The sequence below is a fragment of the Silene latifolia genome, chromosome X (genome assembly GCF_048544455.1).
Source record: "Silene latifolia isolate original U9 population chromosome X, ASM4854445v1, whole genome shotgun sequence".
Taxonomy (NCBI): Eukaryota; Viridiplantae; Streptophyta; class Magnoliopsida; order Caryophyllales; family Caryophyllaceae; genus Silene; species Silene latifolia.
The window spans coordinates 329,734,570-329,752,890 of NC_133537.1; the positions used below are offsets into that span (position 1 = coordinate 329,734,570).

Consider the following 18,321-nt stretch of genomic DNA (forward strand, 5'->3'; position numbering starts at 1 on the left):
CGGCGGTTGGGAAACGCAAATCTGACCGCCTCGGGCGGTGGAGGAAGCGACCGACACGCCAACATGTGTAAAAACGTTAAGTACAGTTGAGATACGCATTCTAACTGCCTCGGCCAAGCCGAAGGCAGAAACGGGAAAAAGCGCTCAATTAATAACGAAAGAAGACAACTCAGAAGAAAATGAGATAAAGACCTCGGCCAAGCCGGAGGCAAAATAAACAAACTCTTATTAAAGTATTTACAGGTAATACAAGAAAGAAGTCGACGGCCGTCCCCATTGGGATAGCCTAAACACAACCTACCAAGAGTTTACAAAAAGAGAAGGAACAGCAAAAGGTTACAGACATAAGACATTAAGTGCCAAAAGATGGCAGGGAGGAAAGGCTCAATAGTTGGCCCCCGAACAGCTGAAGCTATCCAAGATGCCGGGTGAATCCGGTGACGACCGCCCGTCTCCCTATGCCTGTTGCTGCTCGCCACCGGCGACATCAGCAGCATCGTCTTCTGTGGGCGACTCAGAAGCCGACTTGGCAGCTCCAGCTGCCTTTGCCCTCTCAGCTTCCTCCCTATCCGCCTTCACCTTTTCGGCACGGGCCGGCTTCTCCGCAGCCTCCTCAGCGGCCCTCTTCGCCTCTGCCTCCTCCGCAACCTTTGTCTCCGCAGCAGCCACCTTATCATCAAGCAGCTGTTCAAATTTTTGCCACGGGAAGGAGCCGTCAGGAAAGAGCTCTCTGATTACTTCCCTGGTAGCTTCTTCGGCCTGGTCCCGGTATTGGGCGCACATGTTAGGGATGACGTCAGTTTGGAGCGTCTCAATGTCTTCCTCCCTCTGAGCGAGGATAGACCTTGTGTTCCTGTGTGCCTTCGACTGAGCCAAATACAGAGACTTCCATTCTTCCCTCTTCTTAACGACAAATTCAAAAGCAGGTTGAAGCTTGTCCAACTCCTCCCGCAGCTTAGCGACGTCAGCCTCCGCAGCCTCAACTTTGGCCCTCTCGGCTAGGACCGCTTTCTCAGCATCCTCCCTGAGCTTTCGCTCATCAAGGAAATCCTTTTCGGCGGCCTGGAAGTCCTTCTTCACCTTCTCGGCCTCTTTCTTAGAAGCATCAAGTTCAAGCCTAAGCCGTTCAAGCGCAGGGGCAGCTTCAGCCATGACCTTTTCTTGCTCCATAATGTGAGCACCGGCCAAGTCAGCCCACTTCGCCAGCATCTTCCTAATCTGGGCGGGAGAAGGCTTCGGGGAGGAGGAGACGACGGCGGAATTCTTATCAACCGTCTGCGCAGGCCGCTTCTCTAATCGCCATTCAGAGGGACCGGTAGACGGCGGTGGTTGATCTACAAAAAATTCAGACAAAGCATTCATGTCAACATTCATAGACATACCAGAGAGCCTGTCATCAGGAACACCTAATGAACCAGCTAAATCTGAGCCACAAGTTAGATCTGTACCAGGCTTGGCCTTCTTGGTTGGAGGACCCATTTCTTTGCCGGCCTCGGTAGCAGTAGCAGCGGCAGCAGCAGACGCTGTCTCTTTTCTCTTACGTAAAAGAGGAGATTCCTCTGCAACAGTGACCTCCTCCTCAACGTCAATGACCACCTGCCGCTTTTGGACTGCAGGGATTGAAGTCTGAGCCGGAGTTGACGTCGCCGCCATAGACGTTACCTTTGGCGCCGCCATAGACGTTGTCTTTGGTTTCCGGCGCGGCACGTTACCGGCAATCCGCCTCTGAGCTGCCCCCGCATCCAAAACCTTCAACTGCTGATCCATAAGGTCGTTTGGGGCCGGTCTGCGATCACGTATCGCGGCCTTAGGATGCAAATCAACAACTTTCCCGTCCTTGTCAAGCCCTAACCTCTTGAGGGTCTCGGCAGACAGTTCCGGGCCAAATCGGTCTGCAAAAGAGGCAAAGCAGGAGTTAAGCAAAAGAAATGACACAAGTTCAAAAACAGAAGCATAAAAAGCAAAAATGGGCCTCACACCGACCCCACTCACCCCGTTCGAGGGCCGGTATGAGGCCGACGTGGCAGAACAGCTCATCCTGAAGAACGATCTGCGTCGGGGGCATCCATCCCTTCGGCGTCCCATCCCTCTCGGCCTCAAACAGCCTCATTGCCCGTTTTTCGTCCTCATTAAGAGGGACCCTGTTGGCATCCATCTTAAGCTTACTCCGGGAGACGTGTTTATCATGCTCCCCTTTGCTCTCGCACCGCAAATTGACGCGGTGCTGGAAGGACCGAGGCAGCGGATAATCCTCCGGAACCTCAACGTACACCCACCGCCCCCTCCAGTCCTTGCAAGACGTCAGCTTGGTCACGGTGACGCCCGGCTCGGTTTGTATGCTATACCATCCATGGCCGCCTAGGGTAGTTGGTTTGAGATGGTGGAGCCGGCGGAAGAGGTTCACCGTTGGGGCCTCCCCTTTGAAAAGACACAACCATACAAAACCGATAATCGTCCTGATGGCCAACGGATGCAGTTGGGCCACGGCGACGTTCATCGCTTTAATAATGGCAACGACGTAGTCATTCAGAGGAAACCGGAGCCCATACTCCAGGTGTCTAATATATACACCGATACAACCCGGGGGAGGGCAACAGACGGCCTGACCCTCTCTAGGAATAACAATCTTATACTCCCTGCCGAAGGAGAAATGATGTTCAAAAAGTTCAGAACCAGAGCAACTGGCGAACTTGTTCGTCCAAGCACGATCAGGACCGATCTTACAGGCGTCGCCATGATCCAAGAGATGCGGCCTCTCTTCATCGGAATGAGTCCTTTCCTCATCATCACCATCATCATCAACATCATCACCGTCATCATCACCATCATCATCATCCTCGAAACCCTCCAGAAATTTGGGATCAACCTCAGGAGAAGGAGACCTAGGGCCCCCGGACCTTATCGGGATGGCGGCCAGTGCCTCCTCTTCATCGGGCGAGCGAGGGGAACCCGGCGCAGGATTACTAGGTCCGGCATCAGCAGAAGACATGACAACGAATATTTAACAAGAAAAAAGATTGAAGAATTTATTTGATTACCTTGGAAGGAAATGTTACACCGAGTAACGCTTCGAGAAATTAGAAAGAGAAAGGAACTCTGCGAAAGAAGAACTAAACGAGAGGAAATTTTTTGAGAAAATGAAATTTGGAAGGCCAAAATGAGGGGCTAACTGCCCTATTTATAGAGCAAAGCCCACTCAATCCGACCAATCAGAGCAAAGCCCATGAAGCGTCAACCAATCAACGCCGAGCCACGTGTCAAGCATGCAGCCATGGAATGTCAATCGACAAACAGTTACAAAACTTCTTCAACACGCTCCTTGACAGAATGCCAATCGACGTATCTTCTTTAACACGATCCTTGGTATCTACTTGCCAAACGGCCCGCTGTTCAACCGAGCTTGGCAGCACCGGCTGGGGGCAATCAAAAGCACACGGCACTCACAACCTCGGTCTCGGCCAGCGCCATTTTCTTTTCCACATTTGATGCCCTTTACACATCCATGTGGAGAGGGGATACGGTACGGCCTTAGCAGAACCAAGCCGAGGAAGACGAAGCCGAAGAAGAAGAAGCCGGGGAAGAAATTTCAACTTGCGCAGAATACGCTCAACACTCATCGAAGGTCCATACCACGGCATAGACTACGCTGGGGGCAAATTGATGGGGCATATTCTGCACCCGCTGACCGAGTCAACATATTGAGCAAGGTCAAAGATATCCACAAAGAAGTCAACACCTTGGACACTTAAACTAAAGCAAAGCTGTCGGCCTGTCACTTGGGTCTCGGCTAGGCAAATAGCCAGCCGGGATACACATCCGCGTACTCACATCCAAGACCCCTCGGCATGGAGTCAACAGGGCCCGCCGGCCTGCCATGGGTCCCTCGGCCGAGGGTAGAACAGTCTTTCCACCTGCTAGCCACTTGGCCACTACGTGACAAAAGGTGAAAGTCTATAAATACTCCTCAACCCTCATTGAGGAAAGGATCCGAAAATAATCAATTAAACACCCTAATCTGTATCAACTCCCTTATCTCTCTACAATATACTTTGTGCCAAGTAACACACAACTTAATCCCTTTAAGTTTACTGACTTGAGCGTCGGAGTGAGTTCGCTCGGTACCAAGCCGAGCCCTCAGTTTGTTCATTGTTTCAGGAGAGGCCGAAAGGAAGAGTCAAGCAAAGTCATCATTCTACAAGCTTACGTGGTAACAAATCTGCTCTGGAATTACACCCGGAACACACCAATCACAAATTTATTTATAAAATGTTGATCATGCATAATTAATTATCACTTATTAGTTTTAATTAAAACTCTTATGTATTTTATTTTAAAACATTGAAGTTAAATCTAAAAATATTAAATTTGAGAAAAAAATATTTATAAGAAAAAATATTAAAGGTCATATATGAATTATATAATAGCTTGGTGTAAAGATTACTGTCCTTGCGGAAAGACACGAGTTTTTAACAAGATAACCGCGCGTCTTTTCAAAAAACTGGTGCAAACTTACAATGACAACTCTCTACCGTCCATGGAGTTCCACACTGAAGCTACTCCTACATCGTTCTCACAAACCCACCTTCACTCCCCCTTCCAATACGACGTCGTACAATCGCTTTCTTTCGTCGTCTTCATCCTCCACCCTAACAAAACTCCCTAAGCGAATTGGAACCCACAATGGCAGCTTCCATTGCGACGAGGCTCTTGGCTGCTCCCTCCTCCGCGTCACCTCCAAATTCTCGGGTTCAAATATCGTCCGAACCCGTGATCCCGAGGTTATGTTCTAACCCTTTCTATTTTAATATTAATTAATGGCATTGAGTTTTGACATGGGGTTTATGGATTAGGTGTTGGAGACGCTGGATGCTGTGGTGGAAGTTGGTTGAGTGTTTGAGCCGAGTCGAGACCGGTATGATCATCATCAAAAGGGGTTTAATGAGGTTTTTGGTCATGGATTTGATACTAAGCTTAGCAGTGCTGGTCTTGTCTATAAGGTGTTCGACGAAATGTCTCATTGAAATCGCCTTCTTTTTTTTTGCATGATTTTATATTTGTGTTTAGTGTAACTTAATTTCTCCGTTCACTTGAATTCACTTCATTTTCTTTTGGACTAATGTTTTAAGTGAAAAAATAATTTAAAGAAGAGTATTGCCTGCACTCGCATTGGAGTGCTTTGTGGGTTAAATTGCCGAAAGTAGAAATGTAGTGAATTAATTTGAACGTCCCAAAGAAAAATGGAGTGAACCCAAATAAATGGTGGAAGTGGTTATCTTTCATTTCCAATGGGGTAGACACTTGTTTTATGGAAATGTTGAGCATGTGTACAATTTGTACTCCCTCCGTCACAATCATTTGTTTACCTATTATATTATTTGTGAGAGGTATTTTATCAAAGGTAAACAAATGATTGGGACGGAGGGAATAGGTATTATTGGTTTGAGTTCGATTTTGGTTTAATGGGATTTTATATGTTTTCGGAATGTTTGCTTTTAGTTGAATGTGTTTGATGATACTTATCTTTGGATTTGTAGCATTATGGAAAAGAGATAATAGCGAAACAGCTTGAAGTTGATCAGGAACACACAGATGTGCATCGCTTGTTTCTAGCTGTCTACAAGAACTTTGTTGAGGTATTTGAACTTCGCGTATGGGGAAGGAGGGGTTGACTTGTGACTGTGAGTGGTGAGATGCTGGGTGGATAACTTTATACTGCTAAATTCGTATTCACAATTTGGCCATTGTGGCGGCAGGCAGTTGATGCTGCAAACAACGGAATCAACCAATACAATTCAGATCTCTTGCCAAAATACGTAATCAATACGTAATTGTCATCTAGAGTGGGAAGACTGAATCTTAATTGGACAGATCCTGATCAATCATCTGAACGAGAAAATGATGCCTTTCAGAAGGCCATGACTTTGACCGGAACCTAGTTTTTGGAGGTGAGTTCGAGAACTGATTAATTAAATGATTTTCTCATTTTGCCAATATCCTATTTCTACTATATGGGTAATAGTATCATAGGCTTTTCCTTTCCCTAACTAATTTATAACGATAAGGGGGTGGACAATTTCTATCGCACTTATTCCCTTCGACTAGCCACAACCATCATAACCCAAAATATGCCCATTTTACCCCATTTACGAAGGTCGTAATAACACAAATCAAAGCTAATCTGAAACTGTGCCATCTTAGGCGAACAGTCTTTAGTCAAAAGAATCGACTCATTAGAATACTATAGTAGCTCTCGCCACGACCAGGCTATATAAATTTGCCAGAACTCTATAAGCGGTCACTGCCCGACAAAGTGTTCCTAACAGTCTGCCTATGTGATCGACTAGTCATATCACATGACTCTATGACACTTGAACTTGCCATCAATCGCATCACACTGTAGTCACTTCGAGACGTCACCTCATACAAGTGACTATGGGCTAATACTATGTTAATCCGGGTTCACTTTAACGGGGTTCAATGTTGTCTCTACAACCCGTTTGGATGTAACAAAGTATAATAAGAGAGTTTTAAAGTAAAACTCGAACGACAAATGCGATTATCACATATGAATAGTCAATGCCTGATTACTATTTCATGTTCTATAATCTAATTTGATCTTGTATGTAGTTGTTCATTTCAATTCAATTGAAATGACATGACTCATCATGTTTAGCCTATGAGAAGGCTTTGGTTAGTAGGTTTTATCAACTTCTTGTACCTTACTCAACCTTACTACATACTCGTTTTCCTTTGTAATGTATACATTTGCATTACGAAACTTTCTGAGTACGTGTCGAGATCCAATCAAGACATAGGCCCTCAAGCCTTAGAATAGCTCCCACTGTTTTCACAGTGTGCGGGACCCATCTCTCTTGCACATCCCATGATTGCAAGTGTACTCAATTTCCGTTGTAAACATTTCTCATTGTTCTTTATTGCCTATAACGATTCCAAAAAATCTATTTCTTAAATAACATAACCACAATGGTATCTTAACCATCCTGATGTGTTTTGATTATGGTTTTGTCGGAAACCATGCGCAATCTCAATTGTCAATTGTCACTTGTGTAACACCCTTACACAAAATTGCATCAAAAACACTTTGATTTACTTCCTTAATGCTTCTGCAAGCATTTAAGGGTAATCTTTATGGCTTACTTGGTAAAGATTACTTAAATTCGATTTTGAAAACAATTCATCATACTCAAAGCATATGAAGTGTTATACATCATTACTCATTTAATTGGTCCGACAGCGGAAACAAATGGAATCAATCAAATATGTTCAATTTAATTGAACTAGTCATGAATCTTATCAACATAAGACTTCTTATTGACGCTAATATCATGTGGATTTATCTTCATAAATCTAGATATTAAAGATGTATTATATTACTCCAAAAAGTCTTAAATCATTCGCAATGATCGATATGTCATACACATATAAGACTAATTAAAATTTCCGTAACTCCCACTAAACTCCATGTATAAACACAACTTCTCGACTTATCGATAAAAGTTTTATAACATGATCAAAATATTGATTCCAACTCATTGATGTCCTACTTAAGATTCTCTCTTAAGTTTCACATTATCTCAGGATTGCAAGAATCTACTAAACTCAAGAGATTTATTGAATACATTCCTTCTAATTGAAGAAGTGAGTTTTAGATTCACTCGCTATGTATTTCATAATAATGAAACACAATCCCTAAGAAGATCCAAATAGACTTAAGCATTTCGACTGGTGCAATACCCTTTGCAAACAATCAAACCTTGAAATCTGTCTTTATTAGTGCAAAACCCTTTGTCACTAATCAAGCCTTTTATTTTGGATTTTCATGTCTCTAAGCCTTGTATTGAGTTGTGACTTAAACACTCTTATGTAAGTCATTTCTCGATTACTTTCCAGAAGTAATCAACTTGAATCTAACAATTTCTTTTGTAAGTTATAAGCTTTTTACTTTCTTTAAAGTAGCATGAATTCATCATTTTTAACAAGTGACGAATTTAACCTCCTAGGTTTTGAAGAAACAACGTCTTACACAAAACGTCTCATGTAGCCAAGAAAGACGAGTTTCCTGCGACATAACATTGTTTGTGGCTCTTGAATAATTTCTCCCACTCTGTCTTCTAAAAATAAACTTGTATTTTAGAAAGACAGCTTCACGAGCCGCAAAACCCGTTGTACTCGTGATAATTGAAAAGGGAAAAATGAGCATTTGTTTCTTGTGAAAACTTACAAGCATGGTACTCTACCATTTCATATCTCATATGTATCGTTTAGGTTTAGTAGAAAAACAACTTAGACAAAATGATAAAATCCCCAAAAGGATCAAGTAACTCAAAGTGACTTGATTGAAGTTCAAACCATATCAAATAGCGTTTGAATTCTTATCCAAACACACATTATTCCATAATACGTGCTTAGAGAGATTAACTTGTGATACTATATCACATTTCCTTTGACTTATATCAAAGTCTTCACTTTGATAATCCCATCACGACTAAATCGTGCATCGTTGAACTTTTGAACTTCTTCAAAGATTTCTCTATTTACCTTATTGAGTGAACACATTAGTGTCAACCTAAATCATTGGTAAAAGAAAATGATCAACCTATTTTGGATCAATGATTTACAACCTCAATCTCCTTTTCAACCAAAAGGGCACGAGACATCTTGCTTTGAATACAAGATACGCATATATCATAAGATCTAATGGTTTCAAGAGTACTCGATAACTCTTTGCGTTAATCATTCCAAAATTTAAGGTTTAATCTTGGGTTACCAATTTGAGTCTTGCATCATCTTCATGATATATCATTCTAGTTTGGTTTAGAATATAATCACCTTGATAATGGGCTAGCCATACATCAAATCGTGGTGTATAGGGTCACAAAAGTGAAACCTCTTTTGTATCTTAACAAGTTTGTATTCTTATTTCAATTGGTCTCTCTTGTGACGAGTTACCATTTGTGGCGGATATTTTGTGAGATAAAATGGTAACAAAATGGGTTTGTGGAGAAATGGGACCACATAAATAGTGTTGCAGAGAGAGAAAAAGTGGGTGCTTTGTGAGGTAAAATGGTATCCGTCACTCAAGAGTGACAGATATATGCCGTCACAAACAAGAATTTGTGTTCTTATTTAGAGTTTATGTACTTAATAGTCATAATTAAGTACAACTCTAAACCCAAAAACTAGATTGAGTACACAATGACTCTATCTCTCGACTTCATTGTTGTTAGTCGTCATATTCTAATCATCCTATGTATCAAACATAATGATGAAAACCTCCACTGGTTTCTAATATTGACGAAATAGTACTAGCAAAATATATGTTTAATCAAATAAACATTTAAAGAAGAAGATCCCATTAGATGTCCCACAACTAACTTGTTGATTCTTCAATAATTTGGGGTAGTTTCCTTTCTAGTGTCCAACATTTAAGACAATGGAAACTTTATCAGTCGGGATTGATAGGTTTAGTATCGTTATTTTCAATAACTTTACTTTTAACATTACCTTGTATCAATTCCATTATAATCTTTACTTCTTGAACCTCGTCCTCATCTTAACGGTTTAAGAGAATGCTCCACTCATTTCAATGAGTCTTTGCTTTGAGAAGCAAATTTGAATTCATGAAGATTACTCTTCATTTGTTCGTTTTAGTCTTAAAACTTTCATTGAAGTGGTTGCGTTATTTTGGTCAATTACGAATTCTAACAAATCTAATCACCAAAACAATTTATCGCTTCAAGGTACTTAATTTAATTAAGCATATGAGAAACAATCCATTGTAAGTAGATGTGTTAGTCAAGAATCAAAAACCTGTCTGATAATGAATAACTTTTATCTATTCTCTTTAAAAGAGATCCTTAGCAATGGTTCATTTGAGGTTTTAGAAGCAAATTCATATTTGTCTTTAGTTACAATGTTTTAATGGAGATTTGAATCAAAAATCGAAATGATATCGTATATGAATTGTGGTAAAGAAATAGAACAATATGATAACGGAATAATGAAAACAAAACATTCATCGTTATAATAATACTTGTAAATAACAAGTAAAGCATTTACATAGTGACCTCTACCCAACTATGATAAATGATTCCGAGATCCAAATTCATATTAACTTGGGCACGGGATAGCCGATGAAACCCTTATCAATATAACTCGGTGGACTAACTCTTTAATCGATTCTACTTTTAGAATTCTCGGTCGATAAAATTACTCTAATATTTATCTATAGCCCGGAACACATGCGACTACGGTCACGAATACTTTCGTTGAGCTCAATCCAAATTTCGAATAAATGTGTCCGTGATCCAAATCCATATCAACTTGGGCACGGGATAGCCGATGAAATCCTCATCAACACGAATTCGGTGGATAGACATTTATCACTCACTTCCCCTACGTAACAAGGTTTGTACCCCGGGATGGCCGAGTGCACTCCCTCGCGAAATAGGTTTTCATGGTTTCTACTTTTTGGTAAGGCTATGTCTCAATTGTTTATTTTAGCGAGAGGTCATGTCAATTTATCATCTATCACGTTTTAAGTGAACTAAAGCGGTGAACTACGATAATTCTAATTGACACGGTCGATAACCTCGATTAAAAGATAATGCATGTTTTAGTTATGGCGATTTAGCGATGTATGCAACATATAAATAAAATGCAAAGCATAAATTAAATCCTAGTATGACCTTCCTAAAATAGAAAATCTAATTAACTATTACATATTCGGAAACCAACTCCATTGGTCCCTTGAACTTCGGTTTTGGCACGCATCTCGAGGTAACACCGTATTTATGTATCGCCTTCTTGAGTGACACCGTCATTTAAGGAACTTCGTAATAAATAAATTACATAACAAATTACATAATTTCCTATTATAAATTTGTAATTAAAATAAAATAAATCTATTAAATTACAAAACGGTGATACGAGATCACAATAAATTACAACCGAATCGATATTCTCATACATTTCGGGTAATACCAATTAAAAACCTAAGGCCATACTAAGTAAAAATTACATAATTCAAAATTACATAAAATAAAATTATGACAATCATAAATAAAATGCAGCATTATAATATGTATGAACATGCCCAATTTTATGCTAAATCGCCTTTAAGGAGCCAATATCGTATATTAATCGGTTTTTACGGATTTGCGTGATTTAACCTTTTAAAATCACAATAAATTACATAAATTCATATTTATGCATAAGTTAATTACCCTAACCCTTTAGGACTCAAAATTAGTCTCCACTAACTATTTGACCATAATTAACTCATATTTCTTAAAATTGTTCATTAATGGACCTAAAAATACAATAAAAAGTTATAAACTTCAAATAAATCACAAAAATTCCAAATGAATTCAAAATTTGAAATTTAAACTCATGAACATTCTGGAAAAATACCATGACACTCATAATGTTCAAAAACTTAGGTTAAAATTTCGTAATATTATCGGAAAAACTTTGTTGCGGTTTATCGGATATCAATAAAAATCATAAAAACATGAGAAAAATTATATTCATCAACTTTTCAATTTTAGATCTGAAAAAGATAATAAAATGCAACATGTGACGTTTTTCCTTAGTCATGGAGTATGTTTTAGCAATATTTCACTAATTAAGTCACTATTTATGTTATTTTTCATCAAAAAAATCATAAATCATGCATAAAGACTTCAATATAGCCTATTATTTAACACACATCTTGTAAAATTGCATGTGACAACATACTAAATTTCTATGACCAGATTCGAAATTTATCTCATATTAACCTATTTATCATTTAAATTCGATTTTTATCATGAAAAATCCATATTTCGAGCATAAAAACTCAAAAAATTCTAAAAATTTACAGATCATCTAAAAATAATATATGTGAAAACATATCCAAAAACCACTAGAAAATTAGAAGTTTACCTAATTTTCGTCCAAAAATGACATTTTTATCATAAAAATCACATTTTAATGCCAATATTATATAAAATGAACAATAAAATCCATAAATTAAACCAAAATATCCTAAAACATTTTAGGACCAGAAACTTTAACATGCATAATAAATTTCGTGATATTTCATAATAAACACAAATTTATAAGTTTTGTTTGTTAATCATATAACTCGGAAAAACAATAACCGATTTGCATGCAAACAACCTTGTGCTCTGATACCACTTGTTGAAAATCTATATCTCATTACTTAACATATTCTTATATGTTTTAAATTTATTTAGTCATAAAATAAATTCTAATCTTATGCATGCAAACTAAATAAGAAGAGATAAGAAAATCAATTTCTCACCATTGGAATTTCGGTCAAATGGGCACCAACAAGATCTCCTTCTTGTTAGTTCTTGAGCTTTTCAATAATGGATGAACAAGATCCAAGTTTAGAATCTCTCCTCTTGATTGCACCCAAGATTATCCCATTATCCCCACTAAATAATATTAGCTAGATATTAATTTAGTAGTTTACCTTAAAATTGATTACTAACACTCATATATTACATTAATAATTTTAGTAATCTTTTATGAACAATTTGAATCAAAATTTCTCAAGTTTTTAGAGAAAGATGAACAAAAGAGAGAGTTTGCATGTGAATGGATAATAATAAGAGAAAAACTCTCAAAATGTGATGATGGTTAGAGGGTGGCCGGTTTTTGGTAGTCCCATATAGGGCATCTTACTTTTTCTTTTGGTCTTCACAAGAAATAGATGTGTAAGATGTGTAAGACTAGTTGTAGGTAGACATCATTATGTTATTTTATCAAATAAAATAAAACAACCAAAAACCCACTAACACACCCTCCATTTTCAGTCCATATACATAAAATGGACTTCCATTTTATTTTGTCAATTTGTCATTTGTCACACAATATGTCACATGTAGTATGATACATGTTATTAATTAATTTAATGCATATTTATCACATAAATATCATTTTATGAATTAATTAAGTTACATCCAATAAATTGACTAGTGATACTTGATCACATAAATAAAATGGGTCATGTAATTATAATTCACAATATCTTGTAATTATAATTAACCATTCATTCTTATCTCTATTGTTTCTCAAACAATAAACAATTTTAGTAACAAAGCATTTTATTACTATAATAAATCTTATTTAATCCCATTACAATAAGATATCAATATTCTCTCTCACAAATTGAATTGTTCAATTTTAAGGAATTGATTAACTTGTATCGTCATACAATCAATCAACTTTATGGATAAGGGCATCATCCTTTAGGTGTGACCTTAAGGGATCAACTGACCACCACCGTCCCACGACAGTAACGTCAAACTCTAGCAAGCCAATCGTTACCGATTAATGTTGATCAGTTGACTATATAATTGAATCATCCCTTACGTATTCTTTATATGAGATTTAATAATGATATTTAAATCATGTGATCGCACTTTTGTTGAGGACACATTTCCCAACACCCCACTCGCTAGGGGGTTAGACTTTCTCCTTTGGCAGCCTCATCCTACTGACTGCCCAAATGTAAGAGATGCGCATTCTTATAAGTCTGACCAAGCACAGGTGATACCTCTAGACCGTGTCAAGGGTAGGACCTTGGCACACAGGTGGTGAAAGTTTTGGTTTTTGGATGTTTTGGAAATTGTTGTTGAAAATGCTGTCTTCGGAATATTATTTTATTCTTATTCGATCTTATTTGATTAATTTATCTTTGTAAACTTAACATTGTTTATTATTTTCTTAAAACTCAGCTTTGCTGACGTCCTTATGTTTTGGGTCGTTCCCCCACTGGAACCTGTACCTATTTATGTTTTGGGTACAGTTGATAGGTACAATTGAGATGTTTGAGATGCTGCATGGCCGGGTGCATACTGGATCCGGGGATTATTTGAGCGAGGAAGGAGTTTGGCGTTTTGGACTTTAACTTATTTAATATTCGAGATTTTGATTTACTCGATTTATTTATTTGAGCTTGGATTTAAATGTTTTGAATTTTGTAAGACTTAAGACTTCCGCTGCAATGTTTTATTTAACGGGTATTTCAGAAATCTATTTAATATTAATTTTCCGTTCTGTATTTACCTTGCACTTGGAATTGTAGCCAAGTGCGGAGTGACAACTTTGAATTTTCTGTGTTTAGATCGTTACTTTTGGTCACGAAAATTTAGGGCTGTTACAGTTACGGAAATTTTAATTAGTCTTATATGTGGATGACACATTGATCATTGGGAATGATTTAAGACTTATGGAGTATTATAATACATCTTTAATATACGGATTTATGAAGATAAATCTACATGATATTAGCGTCAAATAAAAAGTCTTATGTTGATAAGATTCATGACTAGTTCAATCAAGTTGAACATATTTGATTGATTCCATTTGCTTCCGCTGCCGAATCAATTAAATAGGAAATGATGTATAACACTTCATATACTTTGAGTATGATGAATTGTTTCAAATCGAATTTAAGTAATAGTTATCAAGTAAGCCATAAAGATTACCCTTAAGTGCTTGCAGAAGCATTAAGCATGTAATACAAAGTGTTTTTGATGCAATTTTGTGTAAGGGTGTTACATAGGTGACAATTGACAATTGAGATTGCGCATGGTTTCTGACAAAACCATAATCAAAACACATTAAGATGGTTAAGATACCATTGCGGCTATGTTATTTAAGAAATATATTTTCTAGAATCGTTCTAGGCAATAAAGAACAATGAGAAATATTTACAACGGAAATTGAGTACACTTGCAATCATGAGATGTGCAAGAAGGATGAGTCTCTCACACTGTGAAAACAGTGAGAGCTATTCTAAGGCTAGATGTCTTGATTGGATCTCGACACGTACTCAGAAAGTTTTGTAATGCAAATGTATACATTACAAAGGAAAACGAGTATGTAGTAAGGTTGAGTTAGGTACAAGAAGTTGATAAAACCTACTAACCGAATTCTTTTCATAGGCTTAACATGATGCGTCATGTCATTTCAATTGGATTGAGATTAATAACTACATAAAAGATCAAATTAGATTATAGAATATGAAATAGTAATCAGGTATTGACTATTCATATGTGATAATCACATTTGTCGTTCGAGTTTTTAAGCTGAAAAACTTCTTTTATACTTTGTTACATCCAAACGGGTTGTAGAGACAACATTGAACCCCGTTAAAGTGAACCCGGATTAACATGGTATTCGCTCATAGTCACTTGTATGAGGTGACGTCTCGAAGAGACTAGAGTGATGCGATTGATGGCAAGTTCAAGTGCCATAGAGTCATGTGAGATGACTAGTCGATCACATAGGCAGACTGTTAGGAACACTTTGTCGGGCAGTGACCGCTTATAGAGTTCTGGCAAATTTATATAGCCTGGTCGTGGCGAGAGCTACTATGTATTCTAATGAGTCGATTCTTTTGACTAAAGACTGTTCACCTAAGGTGGCACAGTTTCAGATTAACTTTGATTTGTGTTACTACGACCTTCGTAAATGGGGTCAAATGGGCATATTTTGGGTTATGATGGCTGTGGCTAGTCGAAGGGAATGAGTGCGATAGGAATTGTCCACCTCTTTGTCAGGGTTAAAAACAATATCTCAGGGCCACTCGAGGAGTAATGAACTGGAAATGCATGGCCACGCTCGGAAGGTATCTATGGTAGATAATTTCGGTCAATCAGTTATTCTCCAGATCGAGGAAACTACTCTCGATATGATCACTTGCAAGTACGACCTGAAAGACACCTTGCATTGAGTGGGAGATAGTAATAGGACAAGAGAATTGGTGACGCACACTTGTCGAGGACAAGTGGGAGATTGTTGGAGTAAGTGTCCCCGACAATAATGCGATCACAATTGTCGATCATATAGTGATCACATATTTAAATCTCATATCAAGAATACGAAAGGGATGATACATTACATATATAGTCAACTGGTCCACACATATCTGTAATGATTGGCTGGCTAGAGTTTGACATTACTGTCGTGCGATGGTGGTGATCAGTTGATCCCTTAAGGTCACACCTAAAGGACGATTTCCTTAATTGAAAAAAAAAATTAATTAATTGTATGACGATACGAGTTATTTAATTCCTTAAAATTGACTAAAGTTAGTCGAACAAATTACTTGGAGAGATTTCGAGTTTTGAACTCGAGGCACGGAAATTATTATTTAATTATGCGATAATTAATTATTTGAGACGGGAATTAATAATTAACGGTTAATTATCAAAATTTGTACTAATTGACTAATGTGATTAGTATTGACACGTAAAATATATGTGCAGTTGTATACGTATATTTACAGAGTGTTGTTGATCAAATTAATCGGAAATTATTTGAACATAAGACGATGTTTAAAATAAAATTACACGTGTTTGTGCGACAAATATAAGAACCAAAATGGACCCGTAAATGGGTCATTTGTACCGTGTAAAACATGCCTTGTTTTGTGTGCACTAGACACAAAAGAGACAAGTTTAAAACATGCCTTGATTTCTATTGGTTACTCTAACCAAAGCAATTTTTGTCTAACCCATGCACAAAAGCTATTGGGCATGGAAAAGACAAAAATTACACTCCTTATACCCACTTAAAAAAAAACGGCCACTCCCCCTTAACATACATGATTATTGTTGTTGTTCATTTTTGATGAGATGATCATAAGAAAAGGGTGAGAAGAAAATTAAAATTCTCTCTAAAAATTACACAAGAAGTTTTGTGTTCTTTTGTTCATAAAAATTCTAATAAACTCCATATTATACTAGTGTAGTATTTATACACTTATTATATTTATTTTAAGGTTACTTACATCAAGATCTAGTTAATCTTTATGTGGGTATTTTGGTTAGTCTTGGGTGCAATCAAGAGAAGGTTTTCTACTTTGAAAACTTGGGTTATGGAGGATCATCCCAAAGTATTTGAGCTCAAGAACTAACAAGAAGGAGACCTTGTTGGTGCCCATATGATGACCGAAATTTAGATAGTGAGAAATCGATTTTCTTATCTCTTCTTACTTATGTTTGCATGCATAAGATTTGTATTTAATTTTATGACTAAATTAAATGTAACATATATTAATATGTAAAGTAATGAGATATAGATTTCTAACAGTAAAATGATCTGAGTAATCAATACCGTCTCCATCGTTATTCACCTGCGCACGCATTTAGATAATTTTGTTAATAATAATTAATTATTTTATACGAAACGAGTCGTAAAAAATAAAAAATAAAAAAACATAATATTTTAATTGTTTTATACAAAACGAGTCGGAAAAAATTAAAAAAAAATATAATATAAAGACGGTAATTAATTATTTTAATTGTTTTATACAAAACGAGTCGGAAAATTTTTTTTAAAAAAATATATAAGACGGAAACAAAAAAAATAATAATAAAAAATACACGAAATGGGCCTGGACGAAAGAATTTTTCGTCCAAATTGATTACCCCCGGCTTGTAATCAACTAATCACCCGTGAGCCTCGCCTCAAGTTGATTACCCCCGGCTCCAGGGACTAATATTATAGGGTGATACACGTTGTTGTTATTGCCTGTTATACATAGACATTGCAACATTATTGTAGTAGTGATTATGGCATAGTAGAAGAGTAGTAAAAATGATTTCTTCATTTGAGAACATTGATTAGTTTTGGATGAGTCTACTGGATAGTGCTTTTGATGTTGTTGGATATTGTGTTATGGGTTGGTTAATGTGTGGTTGAGGAGGGGTTATAGCTTTTTGTTCTTGGGTCAATTTTTGCGGTTGGATTCGTGGGGTTTTCCACTCCCATTAGTTTTTAATACTTTTTGGTTATGGGCCAAGATTTGATCCATTTATTTTGTGAGCTCTTAAATATGGTCGACATAATTCCTTTAAATCATCACGTATTTTATCAATGGATAAGTTTGTTTCTCCCTCATAAATTTCACTATACATTTCTTTAATCTCTGTTTTCTATCTAATGAACTTGAAAATTATTGAATTAACGAATTAAAACTAAGCGAATTAACGAAACAAAATTAAGGAACAAGCCTATTAACTTAATCAAGTAACATATCAATTAAAGTAATCGAATTAAGTGAATCGAAATACCGTTAAGTAAACTAATCAATTTACAAAAATAATAAGGAAGGATTCAGGCGTGGAACCACCACGCACCGTATCTCCACCTGAGGGCAAACGTGCGACCACCGCACTCCATTTGGAACTCAACATCATGGCGGAGACATGGTGGCCGCACTTCCCTGTCTGAGTATATTATATCATACAATTATAATATTCTTATCTCTAATAGGTT

At 37.4% G+C, this 18,321-nt stretch overlaps 1 pseudogene; it reads left to right on the forward strand.

The window, feature by feature from the left end:
• Positions 1-4,514: 4,514 nt before the first annotated feature.
• Positions 4,515-5,939, forward strand: LOC141620830 (uncharacterized; annotated as a pseudogene).
• The last annotated feature ends 12,382 nt before the right edge of the window (positions 5,940-18,321 follow it).